The 13,162-nt window shown below is 47.7% G+C and overlaps 1 protein-coding gene across 1 annotated transcript in view; it reads left to right on the top strand.

The window, feature by feature from the left end:
* Window positions 1-13,162, top strand: part of HIBCH (3-hydroxyisobutyryl-CoA hydrolase) — a 225,500-nt gene that overhangs the window by 68,373 nt on the left and 143,965 nt on the right. The window lies entirely within an intron of this gene.

Here is a 13,162-nt window from a genome sequence, read left to right as displayed (position 1 = left end):
AAATTATGTTAAAAGTCATCCATTACTTTAATGACTAGCTCCGAGTCCAAGCTTTTACTACATGTTTGTGACTAGAGGAAAAAACAATTCAGCGCTAAAGTGTCAGCAACAAGTGCGTATATCAGTCTTGATCATCCTTCCATAAACCTTCATGTTCTCACAAATAGGGAGGCTTCTAGGCCAGGGGTGTCAAACTCAATTTCATGGCTGCCCACATCAGCAGTATGGTTGCCCTCAAGGGGCCAGGTGTAACTAGAGTGCCCTACATACAGAGTGCAGGGTTCAGGACTGTGTTATGTACAGAGTGCAGGGTTCAGGAGTGTGTTACGTACAGAGTGCAGGGTTCAGGAGTGTGTTACGTACAGAGTGCAGAGTTCAGGATTACACTACGTACATAGTGCAGAGTTCAGGAGTGCGTTATGTACAGAGTACAGTTGCAGGAGTGCCCTATTCAGGGTTGCGCTATATAGAGTGTGCAGGGTTCAAGAGTGCATTACGTACAGAGTGCAAAGTTCCGGGGTGCGTTACGTACATAGTGCAGAGTTAAGGGGCTTGCTGTGTACAGAGTTCAGGATTTACCCCCAAATCCCCTCTTCCCCCCCAAAGCTTTCTCACATCTTTACTACCTAGCCTGACTCTAGTACCTCCCTGTGTAGGTGGCTCTAGTACCTCCCTGTGTAGGTTGCTCTAGTACCCCATCTTGCAGGGATATTGTTCCCTCAGATTCTAGAGATCTGTCCCCACTATGCGTGCATGCATAGATCTTTTAGATCCAGGAGTCGCTGAGAGCAAAACTGTACATTGTAAATACAGAAGGCTTCTGTGTATACAAGTTATAGCGGGGAGCGGGAGTGGGGGGTGAGAGCCAGAAGTGGCGGAATGGAGATCTGCCACATTCTGGCTTCAAAACTAGGTGTGAGGGCCACATGACAAGGCCTATCGGGCCAGACTCAACCTGCGGGCCTTGGGTTTTACATATGTGTTTTAGGCCTAGTTGCCCTCCTCAGATCAGGGAAATCATTTCAACTAGAAGAAAGAAAACGAGAATGGACTATCCTTGTGCATTATTAAAAAATAATATACAAAAGAAATCTACTCACAAGCAAGCTTGGTCATGGGTGTAAATGTAAACCAAACAGTTTGCGAAGCAGATTTGTTTGCGTGAGAAGTTGAAATACTGACGTAAAGAGAAGACCACTTGTTAATGCTTAAGTAAACTGTAAGCAGTTATGTACACAGTTGCCAATATTGTTACTGTTCTGACATTTTACAATCAGGGTATTGGAAAAACGCAGTGATGTACTGTATGGTGAAGGACTGATTCTGAAAGCAAACAAAGAATAATACACCATATTACCTTGACATACGTTTATTTTTACTGTTAAACAATATGCTGTAAACTTTAGTGCTAATACCATATAAAGGAACTATTTTAACTCTATAAAATGTGTTGGAAACCAGTTCTGGATTTATAGGGGACTGAGGGGGCAATTTCTCCAGGCCCCCTGCAAGAAGGGGCATCTCTATATAAAAAAACATGAATTAATTATGTTACAGTGCCTTAAAGTATTCATACCCCTTGAAATTTTCCATATTTTGTCATGTTACAACCAAAAACGTAAATGTATTTTATTGGGATTTCATGTGATAGACCAACACAAAGTGTCACATAATTGTGAAGTGGAAGGAAAATGATAAATGGTTTTCTACATTTTTTACAAATAAATATGGGAAAAGTGTGGCGTGCATTTGTATTCAGCCCCCCTGAGTCAATACTTTGTAGAACCACCTTTCGCTGCAATTACAGCTGCAAGTTATTTTGGGTATATCTCTACCAGCTTTGCACATTTAGGCTCCATGTACACGGGACGCTGGAAATGGCCGTTTAGGAGCAGTTGGGCATTTTTTTCAGAAGCCCCTGAACCCATCTACATTTTATCTTATCTGTCCATGTACACCAGGTCGTTTACAGTCATTTGCAGGCAGTTGCGTTCAGGGACTGTTTTTAAAACGCAATTATTTGCGTTCGAACGTGTGTTTCCCGGCGTTTCAAACGCACAAACGCGTCCGAACGCATCCGAACGCGATGACCCGCGTTTAGCGTTCGCGTTTTTACATTTTAAAGGGGAATAATTTTTTTGACCTCTAGGAACGCTTCTAAACGCAAACGCCGCTAAACGCCTGCTAAACGCGGGTACAAACGCGACCGAACGGACGTTTCAAACGTCCTAAAAATTCCAGCATTCAAAGGGACTTTTAACAACGTCCCGTGTACATGGAGCCTTAGAGTGACAATTTTGCCCATTCTTTGCAAAATAGCTCAGGCTCTGTCAGATTGGATGGGGAGCATCTGTGAACAGCAATTTTCAAGTCTTGCCACAGATTCTCAATGGAATTTAGGTCTGGAATTTAACTGGGCTATTCTAACACATGAATATGCTTGGATCCAAACCATTCCATTAAAGCTCTGGCTGTATGTTTAGGATTGTTGTCCTGCTAGAAGGTGAACCTCCACCCTAGTCTCAAGTCTTTTGCAGACTCTAACAGGTTTTCTTCTAAGATTGCCCTGTATTTGGCTCCATCCATCTTCCCATCAACTGACCAGCTTCCCTGTCCCTGCTGAAGAAAAGCATCCCCACAACACTGTTTCATGTTGGGGATGGGTTGTGTTCAGGGTGATGTGCAATGTTTGTTTTCCACCACACAGCATTTTGCTTTTAGGCCAAAAAGTTCAATTTTGGTTTCATCTGACCAGACCACCTCCTTCCACATATTTGATGTGTCCCCCACATGGCTTCTCACAAACGGAACTTCTTATGGCTTTCTTTCAACAATGGCTTTCTTCTTGCCACTCTTCCATAAAGGCCAGATTTGTGGAGTGCACGACTAATAGTTGTCCTATGGACAGATTCTTCCACCGGAGCTGTAGATCTTTGCAGTTCCTCTGGAGTTACCACAGGCTTCTTGGCTGCTTCTCTGATTAATGCTCTCCTTGCCTGGCCTGTCAGTTTAGGTGGACAGCCATGTCTTGGTAGGTTTGCAGTTGTGCCATACTCGTTTCATTTGAGGATGGTGGATTGAACAGTACTCCGTGAAATGTTCAAAGCTTGAGATTTTTTTTATAACCGAACCCTACTTTAAACTTCTCCACAACTTTATCCCTGACCTGTCTGGTGTGTTCCTTGGCCGGTGTGTTGCTTTTACTAATACATCTCTACGTTTCTAATCCCTGCTTTGCTTGTGCGAGACATCTGTCTGCTGTACATTGCAGGCAGGCGGTCAGCAAGTGGCTAAAATTTGAGATAGTAAACCAAATTTATTATTTACATGTATTTATTTATAACTTATAGATCATTTAACCTTCCTACGTATATAAATAACTTGTCAGTAAACTTGGTGATATCTCTTTTTTTTTTTAATTCTTGTGGCCAAGTAGAGTGGCCAATCTAAGTGCTCCCCCCACCACTGTGTACAGAAGGGAAACCTAAATGTAGTTACATAGTCAAGTTGAAAAAGGAGACAAGTTTATCTACTTCAACCAATAGAAAAAAACAAATAGAAAACGTCCACATACACAAACCTATACCCACAGTTGATCCACAGAAAGGCAAATAAGATCTTATAAATCATGGTCCAATTTGCTGCTGCAGGAGAAAAAAAATGTTCCTGATCCCCCAGGAGGCGATCAACAATACATGGTGTTACCAATACTTATTAATATCCAGTTATAATTTGTGCATTTAGGACTGCATCCAGCTCTTTTTTTTAAAAACAATCCACTGAACTGGCCAGAACTACTTCTTGAGGGAGTCTATTCCACATTTTTATAGCTCTTACTGTAAAGAAGCCTTTCCATATGTGACAGTTAAATCTTTTTTACACCAGGTGTAAAGGATCCCCCCTTGTAATGACCTGAAATGCCCAAAGGACTCAATGTTGAGTTCAACTTAAATTGTTTTATCAGTGATTTTTAGGTAGAGTAGTGTTCAGGCTCATTTAGCTTTTGGTGCCTTATGTGACCTAATAATTCTCCTTCTATTTTGGGTATCATATTTGTTGTTATTGGTTTTAAGTTTTTTATTTTTAGGTCTGCTTCGCTCGAAGGATCCTTGGTCTTTTTTTCATTTTTAACATTCATTTTATGGTGGGTTATATTGTGTTTAGCCACTAGATGGAGTGTGTTTGTCCTAGTAGTGGCTTATATACTGTAGGTCTATACATTTTGAACTAGTTGTTAAATTATGTTTCTCTTACGTCCTCCGACAGTCGCCGCCAGCTTCATATTCGTCACAATGGGGTATTAGACTTTGCTCCGAAGGAGTAGCTAGGCAACAGAATATGTTAACATTAAAGCTTTTAACATATCCCACCCACAGGGGGTGGTCCACTCAGTCAATACCCTCCTACTTCCTGCAACCATATCTCAGTTTCAATTTCTAGCTTGTCAGGAGTAGCTGGATCTCTCTATGCTGGGGCTTTTTGCCTCAGCCTTTCTCTTCTTTTTTGATTTTTGTTTGAGTTTTTTCTCTCTCTTTACTTAGCTGTTCTTTTTGTCAGCGTTAGTTAGTTCTTCTGATGAAGAGGATTCGTGCGGGCTGGGTCTCGGGCTGATCCCCCTGGTCGCAGGTCGTGGGTCAGTGGCTTCCCAGCCTGCCTTCGAGCGTTCAGCCAGGTAACGCTCCTGGCGCAGTGAACGACCCATCCCTGTTCGGTGCAGGGATGATTGGTGAGGTGGCTACCTCACTGGACGTTGTGCGGTTTTTTAACCCCGATTTTGTGCGTCCTGGATGCGACTCTCCCTGCCTTATGTGCAGCGGCTTGTTCGCCTGTGCGGGTTCCCCATGCCATTATGAGGTAAGTGTATCTATGTGGGGACCTGTCTGTCGGGGAGGGTGTCAGTCTGGGACTGTGTAACCTGCCTCTGTTCACACTGTTTGTCTCCCTATCGCTCTGGCTGCATGCTGTGGGCTGCAGGGGGGGGGGGGCTGTGTGGCACTGTCTGTGTCAGCCTGTGTACAGTGTGAAGGGCTGTGTGCTGTGGGGCATGTTTTTTTCATGTTTGGGGCACGATACAGCGATCCGCCATGTTTTTTTACATGGGTGGTGTTATCTGCATCACAGTAGTGGGGGAGCGGCGGTTTTCGGCGCCAAACGGCGCCATTTTGCCTGCGCTCGCTCCAGCCGCATGTTTTCACTGCGGGCGGCCATTTTCTTGTAGCCTTCTATAGGCTTTAATAGAGCGCCCTGATTACATCACTTCCTCTTTCCTGGGTGCACCGATCGAGGCGGCAGCAGCAGCAGGGGTCTCCTCAGGTTTTATCCTTCTGTTTCTTCCTATATCCATTGCCTGTGTTCAGTTTTATCCCTGTGGGGGTCTCATTGTGCTTGTGTGTGTGTGCGGTGGGCTGCGCTCGCCGCGCTTGTTAAAGGGGCAGTTAACCCTTTATTCTCCGGCATATTTTTTTGGGGCAAATGGATTCTCAGGAGGGCAAATTTCCTGCCACCTTGGTGGGAAGCCAGGGGACTGCTGTTTCCCCCCCAGGGGGGGATTTAGCCGAAGTGGTAAATAACCTTGCTGCTCAGGTGCAGATGCTGGTGGCTGCTCAATCCACTAAAAGACCCAGAGTTTCTATTTCCTCTGATTTTGAGGGTGAAGGTGATGGGGCTACTATGGCTGGGGTCTCCTTATCAGGGTCCCGTTCCTCCCTGGATCTCGTGGGGTCCGAGGTGGAGGCTGAGGTTGAAGGGGTTGATAATTCTCCCTCTGGCTCGCCTGAAGAGCTTGCAATCATGGATAAATTGGTTGCTTCTATAAAACAAACGCTGCGTTTGCAGGATGAACTGTGTCCTCCCGCTGCCTTGGCGGCTTATGGGACGCAGAAAAGACGCAAGACATCGCAGGTCTTTCCCTGCACTGATGATTTTCAGCGCGCTGTTAAGGAACAATGCCGCAATTTACGCAAACCTTTTGCTGTGCCAAGAAGGTTCAGGCTGCGTTATCCTTTCACGCCTGCCACTGATGAACGGTGGTGTGTGCCACCCCCGGTGGATCACGCAATTGCGGTTTTGAACAAATCCACTGCGATTCCTGCAGAGGATACCCCGGTGTTCCGAGATGCCACGGATAGGAGAATGGAGTCTCTTGCCCGTCATACTTATTCTGTTAAGGGTTCGATGCTTAAAGCTCTGTTTGCCTCTCTTATGGCAGCCCAGGCTGTCGCAAGTTGGACGCAGGTGCTTAGGCGCGTCCTAGTGGCTGATTCGGCCTCGCCGGCGACATTGGATATGGTGGATCAAATCCATCAGGGTGTCATGTACCTGTGTGATGTGGACTTGGACTTAGTGCTGTTGGCTGCACGTGTACAAAGCGTGGCGGTGTTGTCTCGCCGCCTGGTTTGGTTGAAGTGTTGGTCGGTGGACCAATCTTCGCGCAAGACCTTAGCCAATCTGCCTTATGATAGATCTCGCCTTTTTGGGGAGTCCTTGGATACGTTGATAAAGGGGATCACGGGCGGTAAGAGCACGCTCTTGCCCCACTTCCCCAAGGCTAAGGGGGCTCCTGGTAAGAAGCATACTAATTTTCGGCCTCCTCAGGGGTCCTTTCGTGCCTTTCGGTCGCACTACAAGGGCAAACCGTTCAAGGGTCAAGGCTCCCAAAAGAAGCCGTGGTCTGGTAAACAGAAGTCCGGTCAGTCCGGACCCACTGCCCATAACAGTGCGGCCTGAAGGGGCGCCCTCACCCAGTTCTGGGGTGGGGGGACGCTTGCTCTTTTTTCTTCAGCCCTGGCTGGCCCGCGTGCGGGACTGGTGGGTTCAGGAAATCGTTCGATCTGGCTACAAGATCGAGTTTCTCTCTCGGCCGGAGAGCAGATTCTTTCCCTCAAATCTTCAACTGTCTCCAGAGCGTTTGCGGGACCTGCACTTAGCGGTGCGGGACCTGAGGGCTCAGGGAGTGGTGGTTCCGGTGCCTCATCGGGACAGGTTTTTATTCCAATCTGTTCACTGTGCCCAGAAAGGAGGGCAAGGTTCGTCCAATTCTGGACTTGAAGGCTTTGAACCGCTTTGTGCGGGTTCGCAAGTTCCGCATGGAATCCCTGCGGTCGGTGGTGGCTGCCCTGGTTCCGGGGGAATTCATGGCCTCCATCGATCTGAAGGATGCGTACCTTCACATCCCGATTTTCGAGGGTCATCAGAGGTACCTTCGATTCGCCATTGCGGAGGATCATTACCAATTCGTGGCGTTGCCTTTTGGTCTCGCCTCGGCTCCTCGGGTTTTCACCAAGGTGCTTGCACCCGTTCTGGCTTTGTTGAGAGCTCAGGGCATCTCTGTCCTGGGGTATCTGGACGACATTCTGGTTCGGTCTGCGTCCAGCCAGGGTCTGGAAAAGGACCTGTCCGTCACGATGCAAACTCTGCAGGAGTTTGGTTGGACGATAAATTTTCCAAAGTCGACGCTGAGTCCGTCGGTTCGTCTTCCCTACCTGGGAATGATCCTGGACTCGATCCAGGCGAAGGTCTTCCTGCCGGAAGACAAGCTCAGGACTCTTCAGGAGGAAGTCAGGTCCCTCAGGGACAGTCCGTGCTCGTCCCTCCGGACGTGCATGAGATGTCTGGGATTGATGGTCTCGGCTTTCGAGGCGATTCCCTTCGCCCAGTTTCACACGCGGGGTCTCCAAGCGGAGATCCTGTCCAAGTGGGACGGGTGACCCCAATCTCTGGATCTTCTAATTTAGTTGAGCCTTCGCACCAGAAGGGATCTTCTGTGGTGGCTCCAGGCCCCGATGGTATCGGGGGGCAAGTCCTTTCGTCCTATCTCATGGACAGTGATCACCACGGATGCCAGCCTGTCGGGCTGGGGTGGTGTTCTGGGCGTTCTGTCCGCCCAGGGAACTTGGTCGGAGGAGGAGTCCTCCCTTCCGATCAACATTCTGGAATTGCGTACGATAAATCTCTGCCTTCGCCGTTGGATGGACCGGCTGCAGGGCTGTCCGGTTCAGGTGCAGACGGACAATGCCACGGCGGTGGCCTACATCAACCACCAAGGGGGCACCAGGAGTGCCCGAGCGGCTCGGGAAGTGGCCGACATTCTGTCTTGGGCCGAGACTCATGTCCCGGCGATAACGGCGGTTCACATTCCGGGGGTGGAGAACTGGCAGGCGGACTATCTGAGTCGCCAGACCCTGGATCAGGGGGAGTGGTCTCTCCACCCGGCTGTCTTCCGAATGTTGTGCGCGAAGTGGGGTCTGCCAGATGTGGACCTGTTCGCGTCTCGTCTGAACAACAAGGTGAGAAGGTTTGTGGCAAGGACGCGCGACCCTCGGGCAGACGCGTTAGTGGTCCCGTGGCATCAGTACAAGCTGATGTATGCGTTTCCACCGATTCAATTGCTGTCCAGGTTCCTTCGCAGGTTGCACTCGGAACGCAGCACGGTGATTCTTGTGGCACTGGACTGGCCTCGCCGGTCCTGGTACGCAGACCTCGTGAATCTGGCGGTCGACGCCCCATGGCGTCTACCTCTTCGAGACGATCTCCTGTCTCAGGGCCCGATATTCCATCCTGCTTTACAGTCGCTGGCTTTGACGGCCTGGCTGTTGAGACCGAGGTCCTGAAGGATAGGGGTCTCTCCCCTGAGGTCATTCACACTTTGGTCAACGCGAGAAAACCTTCCTCAGGGAAGGTCTATTACCGTACTTGGAAGGCCTATTTTGCCTGGTGTGAGTCCAGGGGGTTTTCACCTCGCACGTACTCGGTTTCTCGAGTGTTGTCTTTCCTTCAAACGGGTGTCGACCAGCGTTTGGCGCTGGCTACGGTCAAGGGTCAGGTGTCTGCGCTGGCCGTTCTTTTTCAAAGTCCTGTGGCTTCTAACTCCTTGGTTGCCACTTTTGTTCAAGGAGTGTGGCATCTGGTCCCTCCTAGGAGGGAACCTCTGCCTCCTTGGGACTTGAATCTCGTTCTATCTGTGTTACAACGTGCTCCTTTTGAACAGATTAGGGAGTTCTCTTTGTCTATGTTGTCCAAAAAGGTCGCCTTTTTGGTGGCGATCACTTCGGCTCGCAGAGTGTCGGAGCTGGCGGCTTTGTCCTGCAAGTCTCCGTATCTGGTCATTCACTTGGATAAGGTGGTCTTGCGACCTAATCCTTCTTTTCTTCCGCAGCGAGTTTCGGAATTCCATCTCAATGAGGATATTGTCTTACCTTCGCTGTGCGCGAAGCCTAAACATCTGAAGGAGGTGAGGTTGCACTCTTTGGATGTTGTTCGGGCGATAAGGGTTTACCTTAAATCGACTGAGTCTTTTCGCAAGACGGATTCTTTGTTTGTCCTTCCGGAGGGTCCTCGGAAGGGTATGGCGGCGTCGGCTTCTACCATCGCCAAATGGATCAGACAGACCATTGAACAGGCATATGCTTTGCAGGGAAAAGTTCCTCCTGTGCCTGTGAAGGCGCACTCTACTAGATGTCTGAGTACGTCTTGGGCCTGTCGTCATGGGGCTTCTGTGGCCCAGGTGTGTAAGGCGGCGACCTGGTCGACCGTGCACACTTTCACAATATTCTACAGAGTAGATGTTCAGGCATCGGCAGATGCTTCCTTTGGCCGCAAGGTTCTTAGTGCGGTAGTTCCTTAGGGTCCTTTGTTTTGGACCCCTGGCGTTTTGGGATATGTTTTTTATCCCTGGGTTATTTGTTTTTCCTGGGTTGTTGCTCCTGTTGAGCAAGTTTTTTTCATGTTGCCCAGCTGGTGTCCTTCCTTTGGTAAGGTTCCTTTCTTTGATGTGGAGACTGCGTTGCCTTACGGCGCGGCTGCGTTTCCCACCCCTCATGTTTGCACTGCTTTGGGACGTCCCCATTGTGACGAATATGAAGCTGGCGGCGACTGTCGGAGGACGTAAGAGAAAACTGAATTTTTGTAAAACCTTACCTGTAAAATTCCTTTCTCTGAGTCCTCCGACAGTCGCCGCCCCCGCCCCTCTTTTGGGGTTTGGTTGTATACTCGAATGCTATTCCACTGAAACTGAGATATGGTTGCAGGAAGTAGGAGGGTTTTGACTGAGGGGACCACCCCCTGTGGGTGGGATATGTTAAAAGCTTTAATGTTAACATATTCTGTTGCCTAGCTACTCCTTCGGAGCAAAGTCTAATACCCCATTGTGACGAATATGAAGCTGGCGGCGACTGTCGGGGGACTCAGAGAAAGGAATTTTACAGGTAAGATTTTACAAAAATTCAGTTTTTTGCACTCAAATACATTTGCAATTTAATATTTTAAATGTTTTAATTTCTTTAATATTTGTCTTTCATTTTTTTTTTTTTTGTGGTTGTATGCATAACTACTTACCTGTATCTAGCCATCATCAAAATGCGATCATTAGAATATGTATTTTATATCCTACAATCTTTTTCAGCCCTGTATTTCCAATGTGGATGTTGCTGTGGAATGGTCTGCAAAGTATTTGCTGATTTTTTTTTAATTTTTTTATTGTAAACACTGCATTGGATCGTACTTGGTTGTTATGGTGACAGGTAAACGTTCTGGCAGTATTTAGACCTGGCACACGTCACCTAGCCCATTCCCTGATATAATCACGTGACAAATGATGCAGCACGTTAGGCGGAGCCGGGTGACATCATCGCGTAGGCCAGAAGCAGCACGGAAGTGATATCTGTGTTATCCCCATGTGTTTTTTTAATATGCTGCTTTGATCTTTTTCAAATGTGAGTGTTTTCTCTCTTTAAATTGGTATTTTGTGGGATTATTACACTATGGCGGCCTTTATTTGCTTTGAACACTTAGGCTGGGCAAGTATAACCAATCCCTTAAAGTGGTACATACCTGGGTATTGGAGGAGTGGATATGCGAAAATTGGAAGGGACCTGAACCTCTCATTTTGTGATCTGGGGAAGGTGCCTCAGATCTGTATTTATATATGACTCGATCTAGGCACAGAGGTGGATCTCTTTTGAGTGTGGAGCCCAGCACTGAAGTTGTGGCATTACTTCTTCACATGTAGAAGTTTGGATTGACTGTTACGAGGAATGACAACGTTGCCACACAATTATTATAGTTTTTATTGTTAATTAGTCTTTTACCTTACACTGTGTTTAATGTCTTTTTGCATACATGTATTTGGACATTCATTTCTATGAAAAGTTTTTGTTTTTTTATTGGTATTTTTTATTTCTATGTTTATTTGCATTCCAATCTCAGAAGCGCAACACATATTGAATTCTATTATTTACCAGGTGTGGGAACACATACAGTGGTAGCTAAGTATTTGTTTGACAGTACTGTTGTAGTTTGAGGATATAGCTGGCAGTGAGGATTTGTTTTTTTTGTAGATCAGTCACACTGTCCTGGCAGTCCTTCACTTACATAGTCCCACAGTTCCAAAGAGAGGACAGTCCCATACCGCTATGATCATTATTATACAGGATTTATATAGTGCCAACAGTTTGCGCATCGCTTTACAATGTGAGGGACGACAATACAGTTACAATACAGGAGGAATTAGAGGGCCCTGCTCGTAAGAGCTTGCAATCTAGAAGTCATGTATAAGGTGGGTACCATCCTGACCTCTTGGGTCCTGGTGCCACAAGCGGTAATTATTGTCACTGGCACCAGTGGATACTCCCTAGTTTCCCGGTGTATGCCTACTACTTTGAGAGTCTTATGTATGGGGTCAACTCTCCCAGCTACCCCAGTATGAACAAGGGTCACTATATTACCTGCGTCCAGTAAGGCCCGGATGTGAAGCTTATTCATCCAGATGTCACATTAGAAGCGCCCATCGGTCAGATTCAGGAAGGCAGCGCATACCCTCTAAGTGTAGCAGGAAGTCCTCCGTGTAGCTGCGCATTCCACGGGCTCCTTATGCAGGTGACACTGAGCATGGATATGGCCACAGGAGTAATAACGCCAGCACAGCAGGTTCTCATTCCTTTTTGCGGAGCATAACTCTTAGATGCTGAAATGGTCGCTCCCTGTCTCTCCTGAGTGCTAGTTTCTGGGTTTGGCAGTGACTTTACTTTCCACACTGGTAGATTTCCTTGGGAACCTGGCAGGTCCTAGAAGGTCCTCCACCACAGTGTATCTGTGCTAAGACCATTTTATTTTAATTAGACCACTGTCTTGGGTTCTCCATGGCTCACCCAGTGCTGATGATCATTGGCAGGGACTGCAGGTTCCTGTTCATCATGACTAACTCCACCATCTGAGGACCAGACAACGCCTCTGGCTGCATCCAGTTCTTGACCAGCTAAGCTTGGTCATACATCTGGGACCTGGGCAGGTGGTCTGGATAGTACCTCCAGCAGTGTACCCTTTGGGCCCACTCAGTAGCAGTCACCTCAAAGTGGGCCAGGATCTCTCCACCTTCAGTCGTACATGGTTCTTGACATCATCAGATGGTAGGTCAACATAGGCTTTTTGTGGATTTACATTGAGAAAAGGGGCAATAAGGCCAGCCCACTGGTCTTGGGGCCATCCCTCTCTCTGCTGTTCTCTCAAAAGGAGGACAGAAATCCCTACATGTTATTACCAGGAAGTCATTTTTGCAGGTGGTGACTGGCCCTTCTGGCTGCCTAGTCGATGAGTGCAACAGAGGCTTGCTCCCGTCCCTGAGAGAGAAGCTACATTGCTTCCTGCAAGGCGGGCCACTTGTACCTGAGTGATTTTTTGCTGGAATGTAAACAGGGCGGCCAGTAAAAGGGTGTTTTCCTGCTATGCTATGACTGCCTGTGCCACAGCTTGTTGTTTCTGAACCAGCGCCTCCTCATGGTGATGGTTTGCCTCTTCAAAAGCCTGCTACTGGCATTTCTGTGTATCCTAATGGCATCAGTTGGCTTCCATGGGGGCCTGCCGCCGGGCCTGTATTTGCACCCATGTTGCCTCCCAATATGCCACCGTGCTCGAAACCACGGCTTTTAAAAATGATTCCAGGCCACCTTTGGAGGTTTGCAGCGCCTGTGCTGCTCCGATCCAGGACATGCAAATGCATTTCAATGTAATTTTTGCTTCCCATGGCTTTTGTGACTAAATTGCCCACATCCTCCACCAGTTGCAACCTGGAGTAGCCGAGATCATCAGCCAAGTACATTGATAAAATCAAAGCAGTTTTGTATTGCTCAAAAGTAAAATAAAACACCTTGCTTGCAGTGTAAAATAAACA

Source organism: Pelophylax lessonae (genome assembly GCF_965119305.1).
Source record: "Pelophylax lessonae genome assembly, chromosome: 6".
NCBI lineage: Eukaryota > Metazoa > Chordata > Amphibia > Anura > Ranidae > Pelophylax > Pelophylax lessonae.
The sequence above is the reverse complement of the archived record's forward strand: the minus strand, read 5'-3'. Positions and strand labels throughout refer to the sequence as shown.